Source organism: Patella vulgata, chromosome 2, assembly GCF_932274485.2.
Source record: "Patella vulgata chromosome 2, xgPatVulg1.2, whole genome shotgun sequence".
Lineage (NCBI taxonomy): Eukaryota > Metazoa > Mollusca > Gastropoda > Patellidae > Patella > Patella vulgata.
The window spans coordinates 88,210,016-88,218,729 of NC_065880.2; the positions used below are offsets into that span (position 1 = coordinate 88,210,016).

General features: G+C 37.0%; 1 protein-coding gene across 3 annotated transcripts in view; it reads left to right on the forward strand.

The window, feature by feature from the left end:
• Nucleotides 1–232: 232 nt before the first annotated feature.
• The window catches only part of LOC126810078 (cadherin-99C), a 50,328-nt gene continuing 41,846 nt past the window's right edge, over nt 233–8,714 (forward strand). For all 3 annotated transcript variants that reach the window (XM_050535036.2, XM_050535035.2, XM_050535037.2), the window contains exon 1: nt 233–326. The gene's annotated coding sequence lies outside the window, so the exon portion shown is untranslated. The remainder of the gene's footprint in view (nt 327–8,714) is intronic.

Below are 8,714 nucleotides of genomic sequence, written 5' to 3' on the forward strand. Positions count from 1 at the left end.
TCCCGAAATGACTTCGTTCGAGTCGAGTATACATTAAACCTCATCTCTCTCTCTCTCTCTCTCTGTTTAAGAAGTGTCGACGAAGTTCCTTTAAACACAGCAGACGATAATCTTCGGCTGGCGATAGTTGGCTGGAGCTCCAATGCGCTGTGAGGATCTCGAGCAAACATTTGCTGTGGAGCTTTGAGTGTCGATTTCGACATGATTTACAATTCATTCTCGTACAGAATTCGATAGTGACACACCTAGACAGGACCAGGTGATACAAACATTTCGGATTGTTAATTAACTCCCAGTAATATTGGAAAATAAAATACTTTTACAAGGTAAGACGGAGATATTTTAATTCATGAATTAGAATATTATTTTAAATCTCTATTGACACTCAATGCATTGGTACATTTTATGTAAGGAAAAGCTGCTGTCCGATCAGAATTACGAACATTGCATGCTGCCGGCGTATGTCCGCTTAGGCGTAGCAACCCCCTGATTCGGTAAACCGTCCATTTTTCGGGCAATGTATATTAGTTTTTTGGACACAAACATCAGAGAATGGGGAACATTGAGTTGTTTTTTGCTTATCATTTTGCAACTTTATATTGTTGTGTAATTGTGTAATTAATTAAAAGTAAACAACTTTGTAAAAAATTCCTTTTAGTTAACGATTGATTCATTCTGAAAATGAAATCCCTATGTATGTCCCTTTGACCCTTTAATGTAGAAACTAGGACGTTAAATCCCGTTTTATTTACAGATTTTATTTATTTCACCATTTCCGAAATTTTGGGTAGCACAATATTTTATTGAATGAGTTCACAGAATTAACCGAAATGTTGGTTTGCAAAATATTTTATTGAATAATTTCACAGAATTAACCTGATTTAACACCGACATGTAAACTTTCCAAAATTAAATTTGACCGGCTTATCTACAAATATTACTTAGTTTTTGTAACAATGGTGTATCTTTATATCTTTATATTTGTGTTACAAAACGAATCCCCCCTCGACCCCCATGGTAGCTTCCAACCCAGAATCGTCCATACCTGAAAACTGTCTGAAGGAATTTGTTAATAATTGGACTGTCTACGTCGTTTTATGAAGGAATTTGTTTTATAGTTGAACTATCTAGGTCGTTCAAAGTATGTTTTATGAAGGAATTTGTTAATAATTGAACTATCTAAGTCGTTCAAAGTATGTTTTATGAAGAAATTTGTTAATAATTGAATTATCTAAGTCGTTCAAAGTATTTTTTAAAGGAATTTGTTAATAATTGAACTGTCTAGATCGGTCAAAGTATTTTTTAAAGGAATTTGTTAATAGTTGAACTGTCTCGGTCGTTCAAAGTATGTTTTTTTTATAGGAATAGTTCGAGAAAATGTATTTTAATGAAGAAATTTGTTAATGTTTGAACTATTTGGGTCGTTCAAAGTATTTTAATGAAGAATTTCGTTAATAATTGTACCGTCTAGATCGGAAAAATGTATCTTTTGAATTTGTCGCATATTGAAGGCTACCTGTCCGCTCTAGTTTCCTCGTCATATCTGGACAAATTTCGGGAACATATTATTGGCAGAACTATTATTAAAGGGGCATTATGGGGATTAGATAAAGAACTCGCTATAATAGTTAAAACATAGATAATGTAAAGGGGATTTTATTAAAGGGGATTTTCTGAAAATATCGGCCAAATTGCTCCACTCTGAACCGAGATATTAGCGATTGAATTTTAGGTCTAGTCTTGATCGTCATTACTAAAGTCGGTACGATAAAAAACAAAGTCTCGATTATCCATTTTTGGATTTTATCATCAATGAGCGTTGAGCAGCAAATCGGATTCAAATCCAGTGCAAATCCGACACTTAAAATGACATCGAGATTTGATTAAGGTCTTTTCATGTTAATAAATGTCTAATTAATAGTTTATATAACATTTCAGGTCTACAGAAAGGCCTATAATAGGCAGATTTAGCTCTTGCATAATGTATGTTTAATTATTATATATGTATAATTATTTTCATACCTGTTTACTCTAATTACAGGTTATCAGGAATATCTGAAATAAAATCAATAGAATTATAATAGATCGATTAGTTAATATCTGAAATAAATCAATATATACAAATATAGTTTACTAACATCAACATTCCAATATGGCGTCAGGTTTTGTTTTTGATCTAACCTTCAAAAAGTTTTCAATTTAGTATTCAGATTTACGTCACATCTAGGCCTATCAACAATTATTTCTCTATTATTTTCTTTTAAATTAAAATATGTGGAGATTTATGTATAGGGAAAATAAAGATAAAATTTATGTCCGAGAGAGAGAGAGAGAGAGAGAGAGAGAGAGAGAGAGAGAGAGAGATGGGTTTAACGTCCACTGGGTCATTTCGGGACTAACATGGTTCAATTTTATTTCAATAATGCCTGAGGTTGGACAGGCGACCCTACTCCTTAAAACGTACAACCAGGGAATCGCAACCACGCCCGTTGACTTAGTGACATACCGTATGATACAGCGCGTACGTTCTAACCCCCCGCCCCCATGTCCAATATAACAATTTATAGAGTATATTGTGTTTATATTGTGTTGGTGACCAACTCTCGTTTTAATTTTGGGCACGGTAGATTGGCGAGTAAATGGGACTAAGTGTCCACTTGATATTAATAGGACATTTCTCGAACGATATAGTGAATCTGTATTTTATTCATTTTCATGTGTGCAAGACTTTTTCAGGTTGTCTGCAATATCACTTCGGTGGAAGCGGACGTTAAATAAAGCTAGTTCACACACTCTTTCAGTAAGAGGGGGCCACGGTGGCTAAGTAGGTAAGATACTGACTCATAGTACACTGTATGGCGTATGTCCGTCTACATTAGTCTAGTATATGAGCAAAACAGTAGGACGTTAAACTTTATTTCAATTCATTTCACATTTCTTTTAGTAAGAGAAAATCGGAACACCGGGCAAAAACATCCATGCGGTTATCACAACGAAAGTAGTCCCCCGCAATATAGAGATCGAATTCATCGATTTTATAGACGACATAAATGCGATCGTCAGTGTTCGGCTGGCCAACCACGCCCCCAGGTTGATATGAATATAGATATTGTTTCAGTCTACATTAGCCTAGTATATGAGCAAAACAGTAGGACGTTAAACTTTATTTCAATTCATTTCACATTTCTTTTAGTAAGAGAAAATCGGAACACCGGGCAAAAACATCCATGCGGTTATCACAACGAAAGTAGTCCCCCGCAATATAGAGATCGAATTCATCGATTTTATAGACTACATAAATGCGATCGTCAGTGTTCGGCTGGCCAACCACGCCCCCAGGTTGATATGAATATAGATATTGTTTCAGTCTATCCGTGTAATTAAGTTTGTACTGATCGCTTCCATGTTTATACCGTAAATACCTGCAAATCTTCGAGCAATTGTATTAATTATCACATCCATTCGCCTCCAGCGGAGTTCCAGAATTTGTTGTATGTGGAAGGGCACAGACAATGAAGCAAGGCTTATTAGTGTTATTTTCAATTTTTAACACGATTGGATATTTAGTGTGTGGTGGTGGGGTGAGGTACAGAAACCTATGATACACACAGAATAATCAAATATTAATAATAATGTAAACATACATTATGCAGGAGCTAAATCTGCCTATTGCAGGTCTTTCTTTAGGTCTGAAATGTTATATAAACTATTAATTAGACATTTATTTACTTATCCAGACCATAATCAACCCTGGATATCATCGCTAGCCTGCGATATTTACTGTTTAGGTAGCTAAGTCTTTAACTCAATATCATCCAAAGTCTTCGACATTGAAAACACAAATTTAGAAATATATACCGTGGCGTTTAAAAACACATATCGTGATGTTTAGAAACACATACAGGTAGAAACACATACCTTGACGTTTAGAAACATATGTAGTTAACAAAGGCTTCAGCCTGTCAAGCCTAAAAGAAGCCTTGCACTGGTTTGAATATATACAGGTAGAAACGCATACGGGAGTCACGGTGGCTAAATGGGTAAGGCGTTGGCTTGCTAGCCTGGAGGTCGCGTGTTCGATTCCTGCATTGTTCGAGAAAGTTCATCGGGACTTCCCAAAGTGGTTTCCCTTTGTACAGGACAAGGACAGCTCTCTATTCGTCTATATTAGCCCAGTCAGAGCAGAACAGTAGGACGTTAAATCCCATTTCATTTCATGTCAGAAACCCATACAGATGCAGTTGATAATATGAGCTTAAATACATTAGTAGGATATTCATACTATATTTATATTTTAATTGTAATATTATCTTGATGTTGTGATCTTACCAGGAAAAGATGGGGTTCTCATATCCAATATTTAAGACAAAATAAACATTTTACCATTGGTACACGAATCGTTTACCATAATGGGTTTCGGCACCATTTGTAACAGGGGACTCGAAAAACGAGGCTAGACATATTCCACAAGTCATGACAAACGGTGAAGCCGTATTCTTATCTGGAGAGCGTGCGTAATAGATACTTTCTGTGTAAACTGGATTAACCAGACGCTAGAGATTGCCTTTCGATTGAGACTTCTGGCCGTATTTCGCCGAATATAACTGATTTGAAATTAGAGTAAAAACGGAAACTATTGAATGGCGTATGTCCGTCTACATTAGTCTAGTATATGAGCAAAACAGTAGGACGTTAAACTTTATTTCAATTCATTTCACATTTCTTTTAGTAAGAGAAATCGGAACACCGGGCAAAAACATCCATGCGGTTATCACAACGAAAGTAGTCCCCCGCAATATAGAGATCGAATTCATCGATTTTATAGACTACATAAATGCGATCGTCAGTGTTCGGCTGGCCAACCACGCCCCCAGGTTGATATGAATATAGATATTGTTTCAGTCTATCCGTGTAATTAAGTTTGTACTGATCGCTTCCATGTTTATACCGTAAATACCTGCAAATCTTCGAGCAATTGTATTAATTATCACATCCATTCGCCTCCAGCGGAGTTCCAGAATTTGTTGTATGTGGAAGGGCACAGACAATGAAGCAAGGCTTATTAGTGTTATTTTCAATTTTTAACACGATTGGATATTTAGTGTGTGGTGGTGGGGTGAGGTACAGAAACCTATGATACACACAGAATAATCAAATATTAATAATAATGTAAACATACATTATGCAGGAGCTAAATCTGCCTATTGCAGGTCTTTCTTTAGGTCTGAAATGTTATATAAACTATTAATTAGACATTTATTTACTTATCCAGACCATAATCAACCCTGGATATCATCGCTAGCCTGCGATATTTACTGTTTAGGTAGCTAAGTCTTTAACTCAATATCATCCAAAGTCTTCGACATTGAAAACACAAATTTAGAAATATATACCGTGGCGTTTAAAAACACATATCGTGATGTTTAGAAACACATACAGGTAGAAACACATACCTTGACGTTTAGAAACATATGTAGTTAACAAAGGCTTCAGCCTGTCAAGCCTAAAAGAAGCCTTGCACTGGTTTGAATATATACAGGTAGAAACGCATACGGGAGTCACGGTGGCTAAATGGGTAAGGCGTTGGCTTGCTAGCCTGGAGGTCGCGTGTTCGATTCCTGCATTGTTCGAGAAAGTTCATCGGGACTTCCCAAAGTGGTTTCCCTTTGTACAGGACAAGGACAGCTCTCTATTCGTCTATATTAGCCCAGTCAGAGCAGAACAGTAGGACGTTAAATCCCATTTCATTTCATGTCAGAAACCCATACAGATGCGGTTGATAATATGAGCTTAAATACATTAGTAGGATATTCATACTATATTTATATTTTAATTGTAATATTATCTTGATGTTGTGATCTTACCAGGAAAAGATGGGGTTCTCATATCCAATATTTAAGACAAAATAAACATTTTGCCATTGATACACGAATCGTTTACCATAATGGGTTTCAGCGCCATTTGTAACAGGGGACTCGAAGAATGAGGCTAGACATATTCCACAAGTCATGTCAAACGGTGAAGCCGTATTCTTATCTGGAGAGCGTTCGTAATAGATACTTTCTGTGTAGATTGGATTAACCAGACGCTAGAGATTGCCTTTAGATTGAGACTTCTGGCCGTATTTCGCGGAATGTAACTGATTTGAAATTAGAGTAAAAACGGAAACTATTGAATGTAAATCAGTTTATATACATTCATATTACGTGTACATTATTATATGCGTTGCGATCCATGTGTGTCAATTTCTAGGTCCCAAATATCAACGATTTAGCTCCTTTTACGGTGAATTCTGTCCACTTGAAATTGATTGATCATTCAATGAAAACTATGCCGGTAGTTATTCAAGTACCGAAAGTTCAACAAGATCGTTATTCGATTTCAACATACATATTTATTTTGTTTTAGAGATCATATATCACGTGGTTGTGTATTTTATATCAAATTGACATAGGGCAGACATTTGAATTTTTCTGGGTAATAATTCTTTTTTCGACCCTGATAACGTACGTGACATAATAACTCGTCCCATTCAACAATACAATATTTTAGTCATCTATGGATTCTTTTTTACCTGTCCTAAATGTTTCACACGAGAGAGAGAGAGAGAGAGAGAGAGGGGGGTAACGTCCACTCGACACAAACTAGGTCATTTCGGGATTAACATATAGTTTAATTTTATTTCAATAATTCCCTTGCGCGTCGGGGTCTTTAGCAGTGGGGGGAAACCGAAGGACCCAGAGAGAACCAACGAGCTAGGAATAGAAACAATGCCAGTTTACTCATTGACAGACCGTATGATACAGCGCACACGTGCTAACCATTCGGCCATCCAACTCCCCAACTGGATAGAGGAAAATCAAAAACACATTCTTATGAAAAACAACCACTAGGGGTTAGGCAGATGACCCTACTCCTTGTCACGAAAAAGTTTAAGGATCGAAACCACGTCACTTGACTCATTGACAGAAATAAAATGGGGTTTAAAGTCCTACTGATCTGCTCCTAAACTGGGCTAATGAAGACGGGCATACGCCTACTATGAGGGAAATTTTGCCCGGGCAGCGGCGCTACGGCCTGCTCTTCTATCGACTTCCAGCTGCCAAGGGATCTTTTACGTACACTCCAATGTGTACACGGAACCTCGGTTTTTCGTCCCATCCGAACGACTAGACAGCTGTCCTTGTCAGGCCCTCCGTCCTGCATCACTGACAAGGGAAAAACCACGCCGGAAAATCGGGATGAACTTTCTCGGCCAATGCAGGGATCGAACACCCGACCTCCAGGCTAGCGAGAGAGCGTCTTACCCACTTAGCCACGCGATCCCCACTCATTGACAGACCCTGTGATCTAACACACACGTGTCAAACCATAAACTAAACTATAAGTTGTTTGCCATATTGATTTCCTGACGTGAGCGTTCGAGTAACTAGATTCTGAACTAGAATGTTCCATATCCAGTGTGGGTCGGGGAACATATTTGGAACTTTTCAAGTGCCGTATCTACTTAGTCACCGCGGCTCTAAACCAGTGAACTAAACTCTAAGTTGTTTGTAATATCGATTATTGGACGTGAGTGTTTAGGTAACCATAGCTTCAACTGGAATGTTCCGTGTCCGGCGTGGGCCGAGAAAAATATTTGGGCTCTTTTCACGATCGTTATTTCTCGGCAGTAACGCGTGTCTCGTTGTTCTCCTGGTACTGAAATGAAATGAAATGAAATGGAGTTTAACGTCCTACTGTTCTGCTCCTAACCTGGGCTAATGCCTGGTACTGAAAACCAAGACCCACCGGTGGAATTGAAGAAAAGTAAACAGAAAAGGTGCTGCCTGGACAAAATTCACTTCTATATACTAATTGCACAGGACCGCTCTGCACATGAACGAAATGAAATTAAATGGGTCTTAACGAATATGCACAGAATAAACAAACATTCAAACATTAAACGTATTATATGAAAGCAAATGAACGGACCTAGAAATCCGCCGTAAGCGTCTAACACATAAACATAGTTAATAAAACTAACCATAAGCTAATCCCAAAATGAACACTTTAACCCCCACCTCCACGATGTTAAATCGTATCGCGAACCTTTGTATATATATTTTAGAACCTAGCATCAGTTATAGTGGAATGAGCTACAGATAGTCCTGTTATATCGCGGTTGTATTTTTCTGTCGATGTTACTCAGGGTTCAGTTTTCGGGTCATGTTTTTTTACATTATCTATTAATGAACTAATCAAAGTTAACAAAGGATATAAGACGATTCCATCAGGAAGATCGCGGGCCCTCCATACAAAATATTAACATAACATAAACTTTGTTTCCATGGAAACAGGAACATTTTTAAATCCGATAAATTTCTCATTACCAAAATACATTAGATAAATCATATGTTTTGTAATGATTAATTTCAATATCATTTTGTTGTACAAGATATGTTGAACGAAGCAAAACGCAAAATACAATTTCTATGGAAAACAATCACTGGTTTATAGACATATAGCACGACGTTTCGACAAGTATTCTCTTATCGTTATCAGGCACAATTATCTTGAACTGTTTTTGAGATATAAACCAGGGGCCTATTTCACGAAATTTTAACTAAGATAAAATCCTAATTTTAGTAATTTGATTGGATAATATTAGATTGATTATAGTGCTTAGCCAATCAAAATTGAAGTATCCACTAAAATTGGATTTTATCTTTAGT